This window comes from Tamandua tetradactyla, chromosome 17, assembly GCF_023851605.1.
Source record: "Tamandua tetradactyla isolate mTamTet1 chromosome 17, mTamTet1.pri, whole genome shotgun sequence".
NCBI lineage: Eukaryota > Metazoa > Chordata > Mammalia > Pilosa > Myrmecophagidae > Tamandua > Tamandua tetradactyla.
Genome location: NC_135343.1, coordinates 51,435,016 through 51,459,922, shown reverse-complemented (window position 1 = coordinate 51,459,922; position 24,907 = coordinate 51,435,016). Strand labels below are relative to the sequence as shown.

General features: G+C 37.4%; 1 protein-coding gene across 4 annotated transcripts in view; it reads left to right on the top strand.

The window, feature by feature from the left end:
- The first annotated feature begins 19,239 nt into the window (after positions 1–19,239).
- LRRTM4 (leucine rich repeat transmembrane neuronal 4) overlaps positions 19,240–24,907 on the top strand; it is a 52,896-nt gene continuing 47,228 nt past the window's right edge. For 3 of the 4 annotated variants that reach the window (XM_077134699.1, XM_077134696.1, XM_077134697.1), the window contains exon 1: positions 19,240–19,579. The gene's annotated coding sequence lies outside the window, so the exon portion shown is untranslated. Of the gene's footprint in view, positions 19,580–20,551; positions 20,708–24,907 lie in introns of those variants that run through there. The other variant, XR_013164403.1, reaches the window with a different exon arrangement.

Sequence of the window (24,907 nt, the reverse complement as noted above, 5' to 3'; positions counted from 1 at the left end):
TAGGGCTGTGGAGAATCAGTTGCTGAAGAGTGGCTCTTTTCCAAGAACAAGAAGGGAGCATGGCCAAGCACTGATCACAGCTTTTGATTAGCAAATTCAGATCACTGGGTCAAAGCTCTGAATTATGCCTTCAGTCCACCCCAGATAAAAGCAGCTGGTGGCCACTATTTAACCCTGTACCCAATAGGGGTGGAGACAATGGGTGGAGATTTAAAGGAAAAATTCCTCCTTACAACCACAGGGAGCTATTTGCTGAAGAGTGCCATTGCCTAGGCAAGCCAGAAAAGTGTAGATTCAAAGAGCCATTAAAGAGATGTTTGGTGCTCTTCCTTCCAGGGCACTTTTGAACTGAGATACAACTCCTCTATGGATCACTGGTCCTGTTTTTACTGGGACATAATGAATTGAGAAAGCCTACTTCCAAGGCACCCCCCACCCAGAATTTGCCCCAGAAAAAAAAGAACTAGAGAAAATGAAAGGAGTTTAAAAAAATTGTTCAGTCAAACAAAAAATAGAACAAATCAACATTCCCAAGGAAGAAACATAGGAAAGGAAACTTCTCCTATGGGTGAAACAAATGCACAAATGGTGCAATCTCAAAAATTGTTTCATATATCCTGGGTAAGAATCAGATGAAGAAAAGGTAAAAAATCTGATCAGTTAAACACAGGCTATTCTGAAGATCTAAAATAAGTTGAACCAAGGGTCAAAGAAGAGTCTTAACACAAAGCAAATTGACAATAAAACCCTAGGCAAGAGGGAAAAACTGACCTCTATAGTAAACATATAAAGATAATATACTTAGACCTCAGTAAAAAATTACAAGTCATACTAAAAAAATAGGAAGATATGACCCAGTCAAAGGAACAAATCAAACTTCAGGGGAGATGCAGAATTTGGAACAACTCATTAAATATGTTCAAAGGAAATTACTAAATCAATTCAAGGAAATTAAAGAAAATATGGCTAAAGAGAGCAAAGATATTAAGAAGACACTATGTAGAGCCGAGTTGGTGGCTTAGTGAGGTGTGAGATTCAGTTCATCCTTCACAGCAGCTAGTAAATAGCCAGAAACAGTATAGAACAACTTCTGTGGCCACATCAGTGACCAGGCACACAGTCTATACCAGTCTGGACAAGCTGGACCAGCTGTGATCCCACCCAGAACTATGAGTTCCCCAAGACATGGCAGCCAGCACCCCTCCTCTACAGGCTGATTCCTAGAAGGGAAAAGGAAAGATACTTCACTAGCAGCAAGGGGCTGAGCAACCAAGCTCAATTTGTGGAATTAATTAACAAATTCTGACTACTGAAAATACACCCCCAGCTCAACTGAACCTCGAGTAAAATCAGGTTGCCAGTTTTTGCCCTAGCACAGGGAGGGGAGGACTGATGAAAAAAAGAAAGAAAAGAAGAGGGTTTTTTTTGGCTCAAACAGCACAAAATACTTGAAAGGTCTGGACCCTGAAGGAAAAGAGTGGGCACATAGGACCTTGAGACACACAGAGCAATGTCCCAACTTAAGCCCTTGATTAGCAAACCTGAGGAATGGGGGTCCTGCTCTGAAAAGGAGGATTTTTGTTCTTTTCTTCTTTGTGGCTGAGATTCTATGGCTCTTGGCGGACAACTGCAAGGCTTCTCAGGCTCCAACTGCCCCATGCAAGGATGAAATTAAGCTTATCTAAGAGCTTGTCTGAAGACTGTGCCTTCCCCAGATGAGGAGTGGGGCCTAGCTCAGGTGGGATCCCTCCCTCAAGGAATTCTGACCCAAGGGTCTGGAAAACTGAAGCAATTAAAGCCAGCCTACAACCTCTCCTCTGTCTCAACTATACCCACAGCAGGGAGAGTCTGCTGAAGTTAAAGGCACCACATTACCTTATGCTGGTGGTATCCACAGGCAGACAAGCACCACATACTGGGCAAGATAAGAAAAACACAGAGTCTAGAGGCTTCATAGGAAAGTCTTGCAACCTGCTGCATCTCGCCCTCAAAAAAAACTTTGCTCCTGAAAGAAGGCCAGTTCTATCTGGGAAAATCTGATTGGGGTCTATAATACTTAAGTAGACCTTCCTTAAGGGGAAAAAAAGTACCAGATAGACAGTGCAAGAAACAAGAATGCAAGAACTGAAAAATTCTGATTTGTTAAGCAAAACCTAAGCTAGAGGTCTAAAATAAGCTGAATTGAATGCCAAAGAACAGGTAGACAGCAAAGTAATCCAGCAAGAAAATTCTAGATAAAAAAGTAAAAACAATCTCCAGAATAAGCTAATTAAGGAAATTAAATGCCTAGACACCAGCAAAAAAATAATGAATCATACTAAGGAAATTGAAGATATGGCCCAATCAAAGGAACAAACAACAATTCAAATGAGATACAGGAGTTGAATGTTCGAACAGACATGGAAAATCTCATCAAAAAGCAAATCAATGAATTGAGGGAGCATATAAAGAAGGCAAAGGATAAAAAAAAAAAGAAATAGAAAGTCTGAGAAAACAAATCGCAGAACATATGGAAATGAGAGACACAGTAGAAGAGATGAAAAAAACAATGGAAACCTACAATGTTAGATTTCAAGAGGTAGAAGATAGGATTAATGAACTGGAGGATGGGACATCTGAAATCTGACAAGCAAAAGAAAATATAGGGAAAAGAATGGAAAAATATGAGCAGGACTCAGGGAATTGAATAACAACATGAAGCACATAAATATATGCATTTTGGGTGTCCCAGAAGAAGAAGAGAGGAAAAAAGGAGGAGAAAAAAGTAATGGAGGAAATTATTGCTGAAGACTTCCCAACTCTTATGAAAGGCTTAAAATTACAGATCCAAGAAGTGCAGCATACCCCAAACAGAACAGATCCAAATAGACATACTCCAAGACACTTACTAATCAGAATGTCAGATGTCAAAGAGATAGAGAGAGTTTTGCAAGCAGCAATAGAAAAACAATCCATTACATACAAGGGAAGCCCAATAAGACTATGCATAGATCTCTCAGCAGAAACCATGGAGGCAAGAAGACAGTGGTATGATATAGTCAAGATACTAAAAAAGAAAAACTGCCAACTAAGAATGCTATTTCCAGCAAAATGTCCTTCAAAAATGAGGGGGAAATTAAAACATTTTCAGACAAAAAAATCACTGAGAGAATTAGTTTCCAAGAGTCCAGCTCTGTAAGAAATACTAAAGGGAGCACTAGAGACAGATAGGAAAAGACAGGAGAGAGAGGTGTGGAGAACAGTGTAGAAGTGAAGACTATCAGTAAAGGTAAAAAGAAGAAAAATTAGATATGACATATAAAATCCAAAAGGCAAAATGGTGGAAGAAAGTACTGCCCTTACAGTAGTAACACTAAATGTTAATGGATTAAACTCCCCAATCAAAAGACATAGACTGGTAGAATGGATTAAAAAACAGGACCCATCTATATGGTGTCTACAGGAGACACATTTTAGATCCAAGGATAAACGTAGGTTGAAAGTGAAAGGTTGGAAAAAGATATTGCATGCAAATGACAATCAGAAAAGAGTAAGAGTAGCTATACTAATATCCAACAAATTAAACTTCACATGTAAAACAATTAAAAGAGACAAAGAAGGACACTACATATTAATAAAAGGAGCAATTCAATATGAAGACATAACAATCATAACTATTTATGCACCAGGCCAGAGTGCTCCAAAATACATGAGGCAAACACTGAAAATAGAAATAGACACATCTACCATAATAGTTGGAGACTTCAGTTTCCTACTCTCATCAATGGACAGAACATCTAGACAGATGATCAATAAAGAAACAGATAATTTGAATAATACAATAAATGAACTATACTTAATGGATATTTATAGAACATTACACTCCACAACAGCAGGATACACCTTTTTCCCAAGTGCTCATGGATCATTCTCAAGGATAGACCATCTTCTGGGTGCCTGACCTTGCAAAAAAAGGAAAACTGAAGGGAGCAGTGAAGATCTATCCAATAATAGTTGGGAACTTCAGAACACAATTTTCATAGACAATGAAATATTAATAGTATTTCATACCTAGATAGAACATCTAGGCAGATGATCAATAAGGGAACAGAGAACTTGAATAATAGACAAATGAACTAGATCTAAAAGAAGTGTATGGAACATTGCACCCCAAAACAGTAGGATATACATTCTTTTCAAACGAGAAGGTCCAATTCTCCAGGACACACCACATATTGGGTCACAAAATAAATCTTAATGATTTTAAAAAGATTGAACATATACAAAGGACTTTCTCTGATCATAATGGAATGAAGTTGGAAATCAATTAAAGTGGAGAACTAGAAAATTCACAAATATATGGAAGTTAAACAACATACTTCATCAAGTGGGTCAGAGAAGAAATGTCAAGGTAAATTTGTAAATATCTTTAGACAAATGAACATAAGTACACAGCATATCAAAACTTGCTGTATGCAATGGGGGCAATGCTGAGAAGGAAGTTTATAGCTCTAAATGACTACATTATAAAAAAAAAGCTAAAATGAAAATCTTAACTGCACACCTGGAAGAACTGGAAGAAAAAAAAGCAAACTAACCACAAAGCAAACAGAAGGAAAGAAATAAACTAGGGCAGAAATAAATGAAATTGAGAATAGATGATAAACTAACAAAGTAAAAAGAGAAAAGATGCAAACAAAATTAGAAATGAAAAGGTGACATTACTACAGACCACACAGAAATATATAGGATCATAAGAGGATACCATTAATAATTGCATGCTGACACCTTTGACAACTTAGTTGAAATGGACAAATTTTGGAAATACATGAACAGTCTACACTGACTCTAGACCTCAATAGACCAATCATGAGTAAAGAAATTGAATCAGTCATCAAAAATCCCCCAACAATGAAAAGGACCAAATGGCTTCATTGGTGAATTTTACCAAACATACCAAGAAGAATTAACACCAATTCTGCACAAATTATTCCAAAAATATAAGGGTGAGGGGAATACTTCCTAATTCATTCTGTGATGCCAACATCACCCTAATACTAAAGCCAGATAAAGATACTACCTGAAAAGAAAATTACAGACTAATTTCTCTAATGAATATAGATGCAAAATTCCTCAACAAAATACTTGGAAATCAAATTCAACAGCACATTTAAAGAATTATTTACCATGATCAAGTGGGTTTTATCCCAGGTATGCTGGGTGGTTTAACATAAGAAAATCAATTAATGTACCACATTAACAAATTGAAAAGGAAATGATCATCTCAATTGATGCAAGAAAGGCATTTGACAAAATCCAGCATCCTGTCTTGATAAACAAGGAACACAGCAAAAAATAGGAGTAGAAGGAAACTTCCTCAACATGATAAAGGGCATAAAAGAAAAATTCACAGCTCAAACAGTACTCAATCATGAAAGATGGAAAGTTTTCCCTCTAAGACCTGGAACAAAATGAGGATACCCACTGTCATATCAGTGTCACCACTGCCAACATGATTACTCAACATTGTCCTAGAAGTTCTACCTAGGGCAAGAAAAAGAAATAAAGATCATTCAAAGAAAGAAGTAAACCTTTTAGTATTTTCCAATGACATGATCCTATAAATAGAAAGTTCTGAAAATCTACAAGGTACTAGATTCACATTCATCACAGTATAGGGTATGAGGTCAACATGCAAAAGTCAGTACTTTTTCTGTACAAAAGAAAAGAGCATTTATTTATTTACAAACCAAAAGCAAATAGCAATATGAGGAAAAAATCAAGAAAAAACATCCATTTTCTATAGCAACTAAAATATTCAAACATCTCATTGTAAATTTAATCAAGGATATCAAGGATTTGTACACAGAAAATGAGAAACCATTGCTAAAGGATATGATAGATGACCTAAATAAATAAAACAGCTTTCTGTGTTCATGGAAAGGGAGTCTCAACATCATTAAGATGTGAATTCTACCCAAATTGATTTACCAATTCAATGCAAACCTAGTAAATATAAAACAAACCTACTCTACAGAAATGGAAAACCCAATTATCAACTTTTTTTTGACATGGTGAGAAGCCTCAAATAATCAAAAACAGCTTGAAAATGAGGTTAGGGGACTTACACTTCCTGACTTTTAGGCATGCTACAAGCTACAGTGGGCAAAACAGCATGGTACTGGCATAAAGCTAGTTATTGATATATTGATCAATGAATTAAAATTGAGAGTTCAGCAATGGATCCTCACATCTCTCACCAGTTGATATCTGATAAGTCTGACAAGTCTGACAAATTCACACAACTGGAAAACGTCTCTTCTCTTCAACAAAGGGTGCCAAACAACTGGATATCCATATGCAGAAGAATGCAAGAGGGCCCCTGTCTCACACCATTTACAAAAATTAATACAAAATTCATCAACGACCTAAATACCAGATACAGTATAAAACTCTTAGAGTTCTAAGGCATGGATGAAAGTAAAGGAGCACCAAGGATTTCAGTTATCCAGCCACCAGACCACTACAGACTTTGGGAAGAAAGCATGGCCTTTCTGATGCCTTGATTTTGGGCATCTAGCATCCAAAAGCATAAGGCAATAAAGTCCTGGAACGTCTACTACTGTGTGGTATTGGTCATAGTCCCCTGTTAAACCAAGGCAATGACTAATTAGGACATATCCCAAGAATTCAAGGTTGGTTCAACATTTAAAAAACAGTCAATATAAGTGGCTATAACAGAAAGAAAACCCTATGATTCTCTCAATAGAAGGAAAAAACATTTGCTATAATTTAATATTAATACATGATAAAATAATTAAAACTCTGAAAAACTAGGACTTACAGGGAACTTAGTATATGACATCTAAGAAAAACTAATTGCTAACATCATGCCTAATTGTGGAAGACAGAATATTTCCCCCCACAGGTCATATACAAGACAAGGCAGTTTTACTCTCATCATTCTTTGTTAGCATATGGTAGTGTTCTTAGCTAGTGCATTAAGTTATGAAGCAGAGTTAAGAGGCATACAATTAGAAAGGATTAAAAAAATTTTCATTTATAGGCAGCTAGATAGCCTACATAAGAACTACAGAAAATGACAAGAACTTCTCTGGTGAGTTCAGCAAGGTTGGAAGAAACGCAGCCAATAGATGAAAAATATTTTTTATTTCTATTAACTAGCATAAACAATTTAAAACCAAAACAAACAAAAACAACATCACTACCATGGCATTAAAACATGAAATATGGAAGTAAAAATTTAGAAAATACATAAACAAGATTTGTATGCTGAACATATGTTTGAATGAAATCAAAGATCTATATAAAGGGAGAATATGCTGTATTCATTGCCTGGGAGGCCCAATAATGTTAAGATGTCAGTTCTACTCAAATTGTTCAACACAGTCCTGGACAAAATCCCAGTGAAATTTTTGGTAGATATTGATAACCTCATTGTAAAATGTATGCAGAAAAGGAACAGAAGTAGAATAGTCAAAACATTTATGAAAATAATGAATAAATTTGGAACAATCACATTACCTGCTCTCAAAACCGAATATAAAGCTGCAATAATCAAGAAACTGTGCTACTGGCAAAAGAATTTTCACATTGGTCAATGTAACAATATAAGAAGGCCAGAAATAGGCCCACACATTTAGTTTCAGATTAAGTTTTCAAGGCAATTCAATGTAGAAAGAATAGATTTTTTGACAAACGGTGTGTGAACAACTGGGCATTCATATGCAAAACATGAATCTCAATCCATGTTTACACTACATTCAAAAATTTAGAGTGATTATTCCATTGTAATTTAAAATCAAAATTATGCATTAAGCAAACAAACTCAATTAAAAAAAAGGAAAATGATCTAAACACATACTTCACTGTGATATTTAGATACCCCTTTTTAGTTTATGGTATATTGAAGTGGCTTGAGGGAAGTACCTGAAACTGTTGAGCTGTGTTCCAGCAGCCTCGATTCTTGAAAATGATTGTATAATGGTATAGCATTTATAATGTGACTGTGTGTTTGTGAAAACCTTGCATCTGATGCTTCTTTTATGTAGGGTATGGGCAGATGAGTAAAAAATAATATGGATTAAAAATAAATAAGTAATAAGGAGAATGAGGGGTAAAAATAATTGGGTAGATTGAAATACTAGTGGCCAATGAGAGGGAAGGTTAAGGGGTGTGGGGTGTATGAGGTTTTTTTCAATTTTAGTCCTTTTTTCTCTAATGAAGCAAATGTTCTAAAAATGATCATGATTATGAATACATAAATAAGAGATGATACTGTGAGCCATTGATTATACACCATGCATGGACTCTATTGTGTGAAGATTTGTCAATAAAACTACATATAAAACAAAGCAAACAGAAAAAAAGAACTGGCCTATCTGTTGCTATGAGGACATTTTGTGGAGTTAAATAATCAGTACATTGATTGCATCTATGGCTGATTACATTTGCAGACAACTAAGGGGAGTTTCTTCTGCAATGAGAATTGTTTAATTTAATCATTTGAAAGCTTTTAAGGGGGATGTGATAACTTCAACAGTCAGAAGGCAGAACTTTCATCTCTAATTCAGCCAGCCAGCCTCTCCCAGGGAATTCATCAAAGACCTTGCAGGTTGCCATATGGAATTTGGACTTAAGCATCTTCAAAGTTGTGTGAGACACTTTTACAAAATCTCACGCTATTTACAGATGTCTTTCATTGGTTCTGTTCTAGAGAAACCTTTCTAATACAGCTCTGGTACTAATAGTGGTTCTTGAGAAAAAGAATCATAAAACTAGGTTTTTGTGATTGGTTTTCTACTTCAATTAGCTGCAAAGGCACTAATGATGCTATTCCAATATTCAAGATGACATTTACAGTAGTACATGGTGTGAGTTGGCAGTAAATATATGCAAAATATCATCATTTGATTCTGCTAATCATGCACTTATATGAGGCAAGGATCTGGGTGGCAGTGTTTTTGACACCTTAACATAGTTTTGTGCAGTTAAGAGGCCTAATGATATTGGCTGGTTGCTGTTGCTAGATATACTGGATACAGTTATAAAAGAAAGGGATGAGATGGAGGCTTCAAATTTTCAGCTTAAGTGTCATATGAAAGATGTAAAAGTGTCTGTGTGTGCCCTGAAAGAAAATCTTATTTCTTGTGGCTGCAAACTTGAGATCTCTGAAAACCAGACCCAGGATCTTATTGTGTGTGTGTAGCAGAATTCCACCATAAAATAAATTCTCAACCTTACAGGGTGTCTATTGTTAAAGTGTTTGGAAAGCAATGGAATACTGAAAATTACGATGGGGACATATGGGTTGATAATGATAGCAATGGGTGCATTGAGACTAGATTCTGCTGAGTCTTTGTGAGATAAAACTGCAATGGTTTCTTGCGAAATGACCACCCAAACTCCTGCTTGTCCTGAGTCAGCCACTCAACCTCCACCTGAAGGTGTCTGCTAAACCTATAACCCCCTCTCCTGGAGAAATAGCTCTCTTCTGTCTGGAGACATTAATCCTGTGTCATCAGATGAAACTGCAAGGAAATGCCCTGACATAATTGGCTTGAAAGATATTTCCAACTAATTTTATGACTCACCACTACTACCCTACTTTTTCTCCGGGCCTATTACTACACTAAAGTCCCAACAACCCTTAAAGATGAGGTTCAAAATGTGACTCATGAGGAGATATGCTATATTCCAAAAGAACTGCATAAGTTTTTCAATTTATATAGATAGAAATAAGAAAAAGATGTGTGGGAATGGATATTAAGGGTGTGGGACAATATGGAAGGAATATAAAGCTAGATCAGGCTGAATTTATTGATATGGGCCCACTAAGCAGAGACTCTGGATTCAATGTTGAAGTTTAAGGAATTAGAAAGGGCTTAACAGTGTGTCTGGGTGTCACATTATACCAGGGCTGAAACAAGGAACAAAAGGTAGCCTACATGACCTGAGGTTGAAATGCCAGAACAGTCCTTGTATAATGTAGATCCGGGATCCAAATTCTTAGAGACATTGGAATGTTAAAGTGGATTTATCATGGAAGACCTGCTCATACAACCTCAGGAATATCCAGAGGGCACACACCTTTTACCAGAACTGCGAGGAATGCATTTGTCAAACTAGCTCCATCATCCCTAAAGAGCTCTGTAATTGTCCTTCCCTGTAGTTCAAATATTATTGTGGGAAATTCTGTCACTGAGCTGGAATTCTTAAACACAATGGGAATAATCAGATCTGGAATTGGCAAAAGTCATGTTATCACATTTACTCCTCAAAGATAAGGTCAGAATGGGTACCATAATGAACAGCAGACTCAAATCAGCAAAATAACCTGACTCTCAGTCAAAATAAGAGTCAAATACTAAGAGTCAAAATGAGAGTCAGAGACTTAGGGTGCTTACTAGTAGATAATGGGGTACCTAGAAGTAAAATAGATGGGAAGTATACAACATTCTTGTTCAATCTATATAAACAGAAAAGTCTAGGTCAAGTGAATAGAAATATAAATTGAGTTACAAAAACAAACTCACAATCTCTTGATTGATTTCCAGAGTTGAGACAGTTTACAGACCAAAGTCCCTTGATTAAGGGGAAGGCCAGGTACACTTTGGGAATGACCCTATTCCACTGCCAAAAATGTATACCACTAAATTTATTTGTAGCCTTCCCAAAGGATACCTACAGCCTTTTACTAGGTTAATTCTGCAAAAGGGAAAAGGAAATGATAAGATATCTGGGGGATTTTTAGTACTGGCTCAAAAGTGACACATTCCAGGAGACACAAAATGTCCTTCTGATCCACTAGTCAGAGTAGGGCCTTATGGAGGTTAGGTGATTGATAGACTTTTAATTCAGATCTATCTCACAATGAGTCCTCAAGCCAATTCTGTGGTTATTTCCTCAGTTCCTGAGTGCATAATTGGAATGGTCATACACAGCAACTGGAAGAATCCCCACACTGGTTCCCTGACTCATGGAATGAAGGCTATTATGGTAGGAAAGGCCAGGTGGAAGCCACTAGAATTGCCCCTATCCAGCAAAATAGTAAATCAGAAGCAGCACTAGATTCCTGGAAGGATTAATGTTATTCTCAAGGATATGAAGGATGAAGGGGTGGTGATTTCCCACCACATTCCCACTCAGCTGTCCTATTTGGCCTGTGTAGAAAACAGATAGGTCTTGGAGGAAGACAGCAGATTATGATTATCATAAACTTAACCAGGCCGTGACTGTAATTGTAGCTGCTGTTCCAGATGTGGTAACATTGCTTGAGCAAATCAAAACATACTCTGGTACCTGGTATGCAGCTACTGATCTGGCAAATACTTTTTCACAATAGTTGTTAGTAAGGACCACCAGAAACGGTTTGCTTTCAGCTGACAAGGCCAGTTTATACTTTCACTTTCCTACCTCAGGGGTATGTCAACCCTGCAGCCCTATGTCATAATCTTGTCTGCAGGGATGCTGATCATTTCTCCCTCTCACAGGACCCCACACTGTTCCATAATTTGATGGTATCATGTTGATTGGATTTAGTGACCAAGAAGTAATAATTTTTGTAGACATATTGATATTATGTATTTGCATGTCAGATGATGGGAGATAAATCTAGCAAAATACAGGGGCCTTTCATCTCAGTGAAATTTCTAAGTGTCCAATGATGTGGGGCATGTTTAGATATTCCTCCTAAGTTGAAGGATGAGCTGTTGTATCCAACACCTCTTCTGATCAAAGAGAGACCACAATGCCTAATTGGCCTGTTTGGATTTTGAAGACAACATATTCCTCATTTGGGCATGCTGTTCCACACCATTTATGAAGAAATCAGAAAAACTGCTAGTTTTTATTTGTTAGTTTATATTTTGCATGGGCGGGCACCAAGAATCCAACTCAGGACTCTGGCATAGCAGGTAAGAACTCTGCCCCTGAGCCTCTGGGGCCTGCCCAAGCTGCTAGATTTGAGTGGAGACTGGAACAAGAGGAGGCTCTACAACAGGTCCAGGCTGCTGTGCAAGCTGCTCTACCACTTGGGCCATCTGATCCAGCAGACCCAAAGGTGCTGGAAATGTCAGTAGCAAACAGAGATGTTTGTCTTGAGCCTTTGGCAGACCCATTTTGGAGAATAACAATGCAGGTTTAGGATTATGGAATAACGCCTTGTCATCCTCTGAAAATAACTACTCTTCTTTTGCGAAACAGCTTTCAGCTTCCTACTAAATGCTGAACCATGATCAGTCAAGTTCCATGAGATCTAAGCTGGATCTTTTTTGACCCCCAAGCCATAAAGTTGGGCTTTCACAGCAACAGTCTATCATAAAATGGAAATGGTATATATGTGATTGGACTCGAGCAAGCCCTGAAGTTGCATGAAGAAATGTTCCAAATGCCCCAATTATTGAAACAATACCTTCTATTTTCCAATTCTGAGGTGTGGTCTCTTGGGGAGTTCATAGGTGAATGAACTCAACTACTCAACTCAAGTTGAATGACGATGAGAAATCCTGGATATGGTTTAGAGATGGTTCTGCATGCTATGCAGACACCACCACAAATTGGTCAGCTGTAGTACTGCAGACCCTTTCTAGAATGTCTATGAAGGACAGTGGTGAGTGGAGATCCTCCCAGTGGGTTGAATTTTGAGCAGTGGGTCATTTTGCTTGGAGGGACAACTGGCAAGAGGTACATTTGTGTACTGACTCACCACTGTTGCTAATGGTTTGGCTGGATGGTCAGGGACTTAGAAGAAGCACAATTGGAAAACTAGCAACAAAGAGGTCTTGGGAAGAGATATATGGACAGATTTCTCTAAGTTGAAAAAAGCATGAAGATATTTATGTCCCATGTGAACACTCATCAGAGGGTGACTTCAACAGAGGAAGGTTTTAATCAAGAGGATAAGATGACCCATTTTATGGATACCAGTCATGCTTTTTTCCAAGCCACTCATTTAATTGCTCGATGGCCTCCTGTGGTCATGCTCATAGGGATAAAGGTTATGCATGAGCTCAGCATCATGGACTTCCACTCATGAAGGCTGGCCTGGCTATAGCTACTACTGAGTGTCCAATCTACCAGCAGCAGAAATTCACACTCAGTCCCTGATATGGCACCATTCCCCAAGGTAATCAGCTGATTACCTGGTGGCAGGTTGATTACATTGGACCAATTCCATCATGGAGGGTGCAGCAATTTGTTTTAACTGGAATAGAGACATACTCTGGATATTTGTGTACCTTCCCTGCAATTCTTTTGCCAACACTACCATTTATAAACTTACAAAATGCCTTGTCCACGGTCATGGTCTTCCACACAACATTGCTTCTAATGAAAGAACTTCTTCACAGCAAGTGAAGTGCAGATATGGGCACATGTTCATAGAATTCCCTAGTCTTACCATGTTCCTCATCATCCAGAGGCAGCTGGGTTGATAGAGTGGTGGAATGGCCTTCTGAAGGCTAAATTACAGCACTAATTAGGTGACAGTACCTTGCAGGGCTGGGGCAATGCTCTCCAGGAAGCTGTGTATGCCCTAAATCAATTTCCATTCTATGGTGCTCTTTCTCCTATAGCCAGGATTCACAAGGCCAGGAATCAAGGGGTGGAAATTGGAGTGGCAACACTCACTATCACCCCTAGTGGTCCACTAGAAAGCGTTTTGTTTCCTGTCCCTGCAACTTTAAGCTCTGCTGGTTTACAAGTCTTAGTTCCAAAAGGATGAGTCCTTCTACCAGGAGACATAGCAATGATTCGATTGAACTGAAAGTTAAGACTGTTACCTCGCCAATTTGGGGCCTTCTTATGCCTCTGAATCAACAGGCAAGAAGGGGGATTAGTGTGCTGGCTGGGGTGATTGATCCTGACTATTAAGGGGAAATAAAATTGCAGGTACACAATGGTGTTGAATAAAGGTTTTGTGGAATAACAGAGATCCCCTAGGGCATCTCTTATTACTATCATGGCTTGTCATTTAAGTCAGTAGAAAACTGCAAGAACCCCAATACAAGAAGGACTACCAATGGCCCAGAAACTTCAGGAATGAAGGTGTGAATCAAACCTTTCAAAGAACTACAACCAGGTGAAGTGCTTGCTGAGGTTAAAGGAAACATGGAATGGGTAGTTGAAGAAGGTAATGATAAATATGAGCCATGACCATGTGACCAGTTACAGAAACAAAGATTATAATTGTATGAATATTTCTTCCTTGTTTTGTTATGAGTACATTTGTATCATACATAAATCAAATATATTTGTTTTTTATCTTATTCCTTTATTATATAACATAAGTTATATTGTTCAAGTTATAGTATTTAAGTTATTGTGTACAAGTTTAAGAGTGAATATTACCCAAGGACTTGCACCCTATTCTGGAGAGATTTAGTGTATTTCCTGTTATATTCAGGACAGTTAGTATTGTTAGGTGAAAAAATATGTCTTTTATTTTTTTTTTTAGGGATTAAACATGGTTTAAAGTGACCTGTACAATTTCTAAGTTGATAAGGGGTGGATTGTGATGACTAGATTCATGCATCACCTTGGACAGGTGATAGTGCCCAGTTGTCTGGTCAAGTAAACACTGGCTTATCTATTGCTGTGAGGACATTTTGTGAAGTATTCTTGTGATAACTCTTTGTGGACTTGGCGAGTTGTGGGTTGGGGGGGTGGGTTGCAGTGAAGGAAAAGGTAGGATTAAAATTCCCTTCATTTTCTATGCAATGACCAAGTTTTAAAAAAAATGTATGTAGACAATGGGACACAATAGAAAATATTTGTACTCACTTGGATAGTATTTGATGACAAAATAGGATCGTGCAACTTACTATGCATTGTTTCAATACTCTACTGTGTTATCACATAAACAGCCTTAATGTATGATTTCCTTTTATGGCCTATAAATTTGCTAAATGTAATGTCATATATTCTCTTCTTAGTATCTAATAATCTGTCAGTTAAGGGTATGAACAGTTCATTCAGATCTACACTTCCTATATATTTGCGTATAATGTGGACAATTTAATTCCAGCAGAAGTACTCTTAAACACAATTACTCTCTATGTAAAAGATACACTAAACTTGCATTTTGCAGCATAAGAGTTTAAATCTACCATATTGCAGGCAATGCCTTCTTTTCGGAAACATAATATAGACACACTTCTTGAAGTAATGAAATAAACATTCTACTAGGTTGGTATCAATTCCTAGGAGAAAAGAACATGTTGATGGGGATTTTTTCCCTCTCTCCTGCATTTGAAGATCTTGAGAATGAATAGTCCTGAAGGAAAAGAATAGCTTATCATTCTTGGATGACATACTAAATTGCAGTGTCCATCTTCATTTCACGTTTTTATTCTGGCTTCCTTCTATAAATATTGTTATTACAGCTGATATCCAGCCTTCCACTCATTTCCTACAAGATTTGAGATGCAGGATAACTTCTCCCCTTTGTTAAACCTTGAAACAGTTGTGTGTGTGTGTGTGTGTGTGTGTGTGTGTGTGTTTTGTTCCAAAGAACATACATACTTCTCTGAAGATACAATTTATCATTATGATAATGTATTAAGTTTTTGTGGTTGTTTTTGCTTTTTGCTTTTTTTGGTCACATCAACCACTCAGTTCCACTGTTCTCTTCCTAAATTAAATGATTGGAATAAAAGTGCGCCCAGCCATGGCTGTAGGAAGCACTATTGGCAAAAAGATGTTGGGAATTGCATGCTTCGTGGGAGCATGTTTGAATGCATCTTGTAGTTACTGTAATTGAATTTTACTGCCTGCAGTTTACTGCCTATCTTTAAATTATGTAGGTCCATTACTCTCAAAAGTATCTCTAACTTTAGTTGCTACATATCCTTATTAAAACTCATAATTGTGTACTCATTACACTGTATTCTTGAATGTTTATTATTGTAGTCAGTGTAATTCGTGGGTCTGCAGCATGTCACATCCTATTTGCTCTTGGCAGAACCACATATCACTCGAACTAAAGTGCTTATTTCCATTGCATATTTACAGCTATGGCAATATTTTTAAACCTGCTTGTGAGTGCCTTTAATTACATATTGATTTTGGATTTATTCTTAAACAAGTTTGCTGGGAAAAATCTTGGTTTTGGAATGGGGAAAGATTCATCTGCATGGATTAATTGTGTTCTTCCAGAAAATTACTCAAATAATAAAAACAAAATATAAACACTACTTTGAGAAGATAAAATATGCTTTTGAAGAAAGGAATCTGTTAGTGGAAAGAAATGCAAAGTAATTATGCTAGAAAGCCATGTTTACACAAGAAGTCGATTTTTTAAACTACAATGTCCTAAGGTACTTAATAAGAAAACTTTTCTCATTAGTTTTCTAATATCTATAGTCCTTTTGGTTCTTTGGTTCTTTTAGTGCCCTGGGACGTGTAGGAATTTCCAAATAGTTGCTCAATCAGAACAGACTCTGAAGAACTTACTAGAAAGTTGTTCCTGATGTGAAAATCCAAATCATCTTCATATGTGGAGGTAAGAATTCTGACAATTTTGCATGCTAATTCTGTACTTTTCTTAGCTGCTTGATTCTGGGTAAATCACATGTGTGTTTTTTTTGTTTTTTTATTTATTTATTTATTTATACTGGGCAGGCAACAGGAATCAAACCCGGGTCCTCTGGCATGGCAGGCGAGCATTCTTGCTTGCTGAGCCACCGTGGCCTGCCCCACATGTGTTTTTTCTTGTTTGTTCGTTTTTGTGTTTTTTTTTTTTTGAACCTTAGTGCCCTAAACTGTAAAATGAAGAGAATAATGGAGTACTTTTAGCAGATGTTGGTAATGCCTTGCCTAGATCTCCTAGGCAGTGTGTGAATGTGCCCATCCCCAAGTGACTGGGTGTTTGAGAACCTTTCCTAATGGTTAATGCTTAAGCATTCCCTTCAGGATTGCCATCAGAGTTTGGACATTACTCCTGGCTTCTCCTCCACTTATCCCTACCTTGAAATCTAACCTCCAGAGACATAACCAATTACTGACTGTGCAGGCAGAAACAAATGCCCTGCTCTTCTCACTCAAAGTAGGATAGGTTCTTTGGAGCAATTTACTCTCCTTGAGAGGAAGCTCAACCAGACTCCCCTGAACCCACACATCCTTGCAAAACTAATAGACAAGGATTACTGAGGAAAGGTCTACTTTCCTCAGGACCTTACTGGTTTCTCAAGAGCACTGCTACAGTAAATCACATTCTCATAAATCTCCTCAAGTCTTGCTAATGGGCAAATGAACTTAACACAACTATCTTTCTGAGTTATTATGAATATTGGATTAATTCATTTAAAACCTCTAGAACAAAGTCTGACCTGTTGCAGGCAGTTAATACATGTTAGCAATTATTTTAATTATCAATGTTGTTGAAAGGAAAGAAAATCATATTTGATTTAAAAGAATGTTAGATTAAAATGACCTAAGAAAGGTGGTGATGTTGAAAATTAAATACAAGCAATTCCAGAATAGTGGCTAATCTGTGAATGAATTATTAAGCATAATTTGTGTGAAATGGAGTATTTCAAATGCATTTTCATCAATATGCAAATGCTACTATTCCTTAAATTTAGAGTAAACTCATGCAAAAAATAAATAAAAGAGTGAGTTGTGTCTGCAATGTTATGAGAGCTGGGAACTAATTTTATGTTAGGAACACATTCATGAGGTGACATCATGAGGATGGGTGACTGAGATGCTCCAGAGTTGCATATCCCACCCCCCAGGGTTTTTGAATAATAAGGGAAAGTTGGTAGAACCATTATTCTTGAACCTCTGAAAAACACAATTAAAGGGAGTTGCAGTAACTGCTGGGGCAGTGAATTAAGGCAACTTAAAAATGGCAGGAAAATCTCATGGTGTTTTTGCTGGCACTTACCCAAACCCTTCCCAGTATAGTGCAGAGACAGCCTGTGCTCTCAGTGCAGGTGCCTGGGCCTGATTCTGGGGGAATTGCTTAGTAATCATTATGTGCATAATGGGTGAATATATGTCTACAATAATCTGCCTGATGTCAGGCTTACAGGCTGAACCAGTTCACCTCTGTCTGACAGGTCCCAGAACTTTCCTAGATATAGAAGTAATTTGCAGGGCAATTAAAATAATATATGAAAACAATCAAACTGTAAGTTCCTAGAGAAAAAGATTATTGGCTTTAATACATACAGTAGAACACCTGGAACAAGGAGGAAAGACAGAGTTTCCTGATATAAAAAGGGCATTCAGAGAGAATCCTTTTAAATTGGGGAATTCATAAGGTCATAGGCTTAGAAAAGACAATAACGGACCTATACTTTCACCTTGGGCTGTTCTTTAAGCTCAATGTGAAGCTGGGTAATCTCTGAAGGAGAGCACATACACAGAGCCAATCCCAAAGAATGGAAAAGGGTTTTTATTTCCATATTGTTTTCTCTTTATTTCTTCCTTTTCTTCTTCTGTCCTGTTCCTTTTCCTCCTCCTCCTTGATCTTTTTTTTTTTGTTACCTCTTGAACATTTAAAGAAATCTCTGTAATAATACTAAAAGATGATAAGTTTATGGTTTAGATACTTTAGTAACTAAACTCTAGAGCTGAGATGCTAAAATAGTAAAAGGTCCAGTGTACAAAACAAAAAAGGACAACACATGAAATGGTGGCACATTAAAAGGAACAAAATAATTCATTTAAAACAATTAATGAAGAAGACCAGACTTCTCACTTCTGACATGTGAGACAAATTTTAAAAAATATTAAATATGTTCAAAGGGCTAATGGAAAACATGGAGAAAGAACTAAAGAGAATCAAGAAAATGATATATGTGCAGAAAGATAATTTAAATAAAGACATAACAATTATAAACAAGAACCAAAGGAAAATACTGGAGCTGAAGAGTACAATAAAAGAAATAAAATTCCCTAGAGGGGGACAGTAGATTGGCGCAGACAAAAAAAAAAAAAAATCAATGAACTTCAAGATAGGACAACTGACATTATCCCATCTGAGAGTAAAAAAAGATTAAAAGTGTGAAGACATGTGAACAAAGCCTGAGAGAACTGTGGTATACTTTCAAAGATGCTGGTATATATTTTAGGGGAATTCTATAAGGGGAAGAAAAAGAGAAATGGCAAAAATAGTATTTGAAGGAATGATGTCTGAAAATGACCAATGTTTAGAAAAGCACATGAATATGAACATCCAGTAAGCTCAAAGAATTCCAAACAGAATCAACTCAAGGAGATCCACACTGAGACCCATTATGATGCAATGGCAAATGTCAAAGACTAATTCCAAATTTTGAAACTGCAGGAGAAAAGAAAGGCACCCTATACAAGGGGGCTTTGAAAGATTAAATGTCTATTTCTCATCAGAGACCATGGAGACAAAAAGGCAGTGGGATGACATAGTCACAGTTCTGGAAGAAAAACACCAACCAAGAATGCTATAGCTAGTGTCATCCTCTTTCAAAAATTAGGGAGAGATTATTTCATCACCAATGGATTTACTTTGAAAGAAGTGCCAAATGGAGTCCCTCAGTTGAAAGAAAAGGACACTACATAGTTGACTAAAGCAGCATAAAGATCTCCAATAGAGGTAACTACATGGGTAATTATAAAAATCTGTACAATTTTATTCTTGATCTGTATGTATAATTTCTAATTCTTATAGGATATAAAATGAAAATGTATAAAAACTAATAAACCTAATTTAGAACACACAAGGTAGTATGCAATATATAATTTGTGACAAGAATAACGTAATGGTGAGGGGGGACAGAAAGGAACAGGAATATAGATTATGGATGCAACTGAAGTAAAGTAAGGATTGAATCAAACAAGATTGTTATAAATTTAGGATATTAAATTTAAGCTCCATGCTACCTGTGGTGGCTTGGAGCTATGTACCACAGAGAAGCATACTCTTAAACTTAATCCATTACTGTGGATATGAACCCATCGCAAATAGGACCTTCAGATGAGATTGCTTCAGTTAAGGTGTGGACCAACTGAATCAGCCTCGGTCCTCATCTATTACTGGAGTCCTTTATAAGCAGAGTGAAATTCAGAGCCACAGAGAGAAAACCACAAGGCAAAGTCACAGAAGTCAATGGGATCCAGAGAAGCCAGGAAAGACCACCATTTGCATTGTGATGTGACAAAAAAAGCCAAGGACCAAGGGTCACCAGCATCTGGCCCCAGAGCACAACAGTCTTCTGGAGAAAACATTACCTTGATTACATCTTGATTTTGACTGGATTTGAATGTCTAGTCTTAAAACCTTAAGCCAGGAATTTCCCATTGTTTAAGCCACCCCATTGCATGGTATTTGTTTTAACAGCTGAGACACTAAGACATCTGATAAATGAAAGAGTTTTCAATAGCCTACTTCTCAGAAGAATCCCTTTCCTCAATTTTTCTTCCAGGCTTTCTGCTTATCTGAATGTGTATTATTTACGTGAACATAAAATTTTGCTTCAAGAATGCTCTCTGCATAATCACTTTTCTACCCTGAGATATTTCTGAGTTGGGCAAAACAAAGGCAAAAGCCTAAATTCAATCTTTTCAGGTAGCTGCCAGACAGGTGAAATGATGTGAATCCCACCCTGGGAATTGAACTGACCTCTTTAAGACTGCTGCCAAGCCTGGAAGAGAAGTGAAGCAAGGACAAGTAAAAACATCACAAGGCTTTCTTATTGTATTCAATTCAATATTCTTCAATTTCTTATTGTATTCAATTCAATACAAAATTCTTATTGTATTTCTCTTGATTCAGTCTTTGTTTTGTTGCTGTAAACCTGGAACTACTTTTTAGAGTTTCAACAAAGTTAATGCTACAGTTTTTATTGAGGTTTTTTGGTAATTCTCTGAAGGATGAACCTCTGGAGCTACCTAATCCATAATTATCAGTAACATAACTCCAGTTCTATTGGTTTTGACATATCAGTCATTGCTGCATTAAATGGATTAGTTTCCGTACCTTAAAAAAATCCCATTTTACCCTTGCACTCAGTTCCTGTCCCCAAACCTGTGGAAACCACTGATATGCTTTACATTTCTATAGCTTTTCCTCTTACTTCCTCTTATTTGTTTCTTACTTGATGTTTATTCATTAATTTTTTTCTCTTTAGCATTTTCAGAGAAAGCAAATATGTCCCATAGTCAACATCTGTTAAAGGAGAGTCCAATGCTAGGTGTCAAGATCTTTCTCCATTGACTTATTCTACTTCTTTGTAGGTTCAGTTGCTGCTATTTTCAATATTACTCTATTTATTGGGAACTCAGACATGTTTTAGTTTTCTCTTCCTTCAAATATTTTATGAAAATTCACCAATTTTTCTGACATTTCAAACTGAATTGAAATACAAGCCATCAGATGTTTCTAAATTTATTTAAAAAGTGGAGTTACAGAATTGTCAGCTATTCCCTAAAGACATCACTTTTCATTTATTTGCTTAAAATATTTATTAAAATTTAGGAGAGCGGGAGAAGAATATGATTAGTTGGGGGCTTAGGTTTCTGTCTGTTGCTTTGGCTTTGGAAGAGAAATCTAAAAATATGTTTGTAGCAGTGCACTGTGTAAAGCCAGACATGTGCAAAGAAAAATGTTAAACTCCGAAATGACAATTTAGTAACACTCAAAACAGAATGACGTGGGAAACTATCTAGAAAATATAATAAAATCAAAGGGTTCATTACCTTTTGAGGCACTATAAGGATAATAATCTAATTAAAAGCATAATTTAAAAAGCTAAGCACATTAATAAAAAAATCCTAGACATAAATGACAATACACACACATGAAAAAATTCAAGTAACAAACAAAAAATATTCACTTTCATAAATAACTAAAGAAGTGAAAATCAAAATTAAATATCCCTCTACTCACACACAACAAACCCCACCCAGTATATACTCTGACAGTTTACTTTCAAGATAATGTGAAAATCTGGCCCTTGTGAGCTTCATAGGGCAAATCACCATTATCTCTGAAAAGTGATTATGCAGAGAACATTCTTGAAGCAAACTATTGCAGTTCAGGTAAAAAATATACATTTAGACAAGCTGAAAACCTGGAACAAAACTTGAGGAGAGGGCGGGCCATGGTGGCTCAGCAGGCAAGAATGCTTGCCTGCCATGCCAGAGGACCTGGGTTTGATTCCTGGTTCTTGCCCATGTAAAAAAAAAAAAAAAAAAAGTTGAGGACAGGGATTCTCTGGAGAAGTTAGTAATTGAAAATCCCTTCAGTTATCAGCTGTCTCAGCTGTTAAAACAAATACCATGCAATGGGCTGGCTTAAACAATGAAAAATTCTTGGCTCAAGTTTTGAAACTAAAGATTAAAATCCAGCCCCAAATCAAGATGTAATCAAGGTCATGTTTTTTTCCGGAAGACTGTTGTGTTCTGGGGCTGGATGTTGGTGATCCTTGGTCCTCGGCTTTTTTGTCACACGACAATGCAAATGGCATCTCCTGGCTTCTCTGGATTCCTTGACATCAGTGGCTTTGTCTTGTGGCTTTCTCTCTGAGGATCTGAATTTCATACTTTTATAAAGGAATAAGACCCATCCTGGAAATTCCGAGATCCATCCCAGGAAAAATCAATATTATTACTCACTTGAACTATTGAAAAAAATAAAAAAAGCAAAAACCTCTACAATTCCACTCTGGTTTTCCACCAGTCTATCTCACACTGGACAGCCAAAATTTTGTCCTTAAAATATAAATGAATCCATACCATTCCTGAAATCAATGCTTTTTTCAGGGCAGCTGTTTCTGGAGATGGTAGAATGAGTCTTTGGCAGATGAAGCGTGCTTTACAAAGATGCTCACAAACGTCTTCTTAAGGGTTAGGAAATGGGTAGCAAGGCTAGTCCCTGGACAAAAGTCTGTAAGTGATTTTTCTTGGCCCATCCATATGCAAAGGCCTTACCTGACAGGTCTAACAGGGAAAGCTGCCTTCCCTGCACAGACGTGGGCACAGACAGTGTGCTGCAGGCTCTGGAGGAAGTTGCAGTCAAGCGCTCAGGTCCCCTAGCCGCCATTCTTTAACCCAGGTCTGTGTTCCTAAGTCAGGGTCTTCCCCAGGAGCCTCTACTGGGGCCTGCCTAATGAAGGATGGGAAGAATGGGGGGGGGGGCAGGAAATGAAGACACTTTCTGCTCTCTGATACAGTACTTTTCCCTTCCTAAACCCCTCCCCCAAATCCTCCAAGTTCTTAAAACTGCCGAAGCTTTCTTTCCAGGGATCTCTCAGCAATGCCATACCCCACTTCTGTGCTGACCTGTCTGATCCTTGCCTGATGGGGCAAATTCATAGGGAAAATGGAATGGGGTGGGGGAGACTGTGCTTTTTCTCCAGATTAATCTCTCACCTATACCATTGTGGTCAGTTATTAAAGGCTTCGCTGTTTATTCCCACTTTGGCTTGATTATTATTTAATTGACTTGGTTCAACACCCAGCAGCTCAGCTTAGCACTCTCTCAGCTCAGTTCAGCTCTTGACATGTGATAAGTAAAATAAATGATCTGTCTACATTGGCCTTGCAGGGAGAGAGCCCCTTTTCTAAGAAGCGACAGGAACTTTCTAAAGATTTAAACATAAAAGTGAGGCTTCCCTCCCTCCAAAAAATGGACTATTCCCTTAAAAGTTGCAATTTAAGTAATAATAAGAAATAAACTGGTTTCTGCCAATAGAGATAGCCTATTAGAAATACACAACTATGTTCTAATAACAAATGTACAACCATTTCTCACTTTTGAAGATGCTCCTTTATAATGAGGAACTTAAATGTCAATCAACTACAGTAATTTCCCCTTTTGAAATATTCTAATTGCCTTCCTAAGCCAATGTTATTAACCACTTGAAACTCTTACTTTGGTTTGAGACCTCCCTGCTCAAGCAGTTTCTCAATCAATAAACCCATTCTGTTGATTATTGATTATTATTGGTGACTAAGCTCTTTTTAACACCTGTAATGAGTTGGAACATTCAGCTGCCGCTCAAACTAGCATATCTTCACTTGTTAGAAGATTATGTTACTGAAGATGCAGACCAAAACAAAATTCAGTTGGAAAGGATATTTTTCTTTATGCCGATAATGACTATATATTCAAGGATGGCTAGTTAGGTTAAACTATGCTTCTCTCAATCTCCAGAACCAACATCTCATCCCCACCACCCCATAATTCTCCCTTATCTATGACTTCTGTCTGCTACAAAACAAAATTCAGTTGGAAAGGATATTTTTCTTTATGCCGATAATGACTATATATTCAAGGATGGCTAGTTAGGTTAAACTATGCTTCTCTCAATCTCCAGAACCAACATCTCATCCCCACCACCCCATAATTCTCCCTTATCTATGACTTCTGTCTGCTACTTTAAAGTACTTAGTTTCAGGAAAGTACTTCCTGGGGCCCCATTTCATTTTCCCCAGAGTAGGCATCAAATGAATCCTTGGGTTAATTTTTCCTTTACCAAACCAGTTTGCAATACATCTTAGATAACTAATCAAAGTATTCTTCAAGAACATGGAATTTGATAAAGTTTCTATTGCTGTGTAACAAATTATCCACAATTTGGCAGCTTCAAACTTTTAAGCTGGCAATGTTCACTGATTCTGGGTACAAGAATTTGGACGTGTGTGGCAGGAGTGGCTTTAATTTGTTCAGCAATGTCTGGACCTCAGCTAGGAGCATGAAATGGAGGGGATGAATTTGTAGGTTGATCTGTCCCATATCTGGCACTTGGGCTGCCATGACTCCAACACTGAGGCTGCTGCTTAGGCCAATACGTAGTCTCTCCATGGTATCTGGCTTCCTCGCAGCATGGCAGCCTCAGGCTGGTTAGACTTCTTTCATCAGGGCTCATAGCCCTAATCACAAAATGTTACAGCCAAACAAGTCAGAAGCCTTGTCATCTTT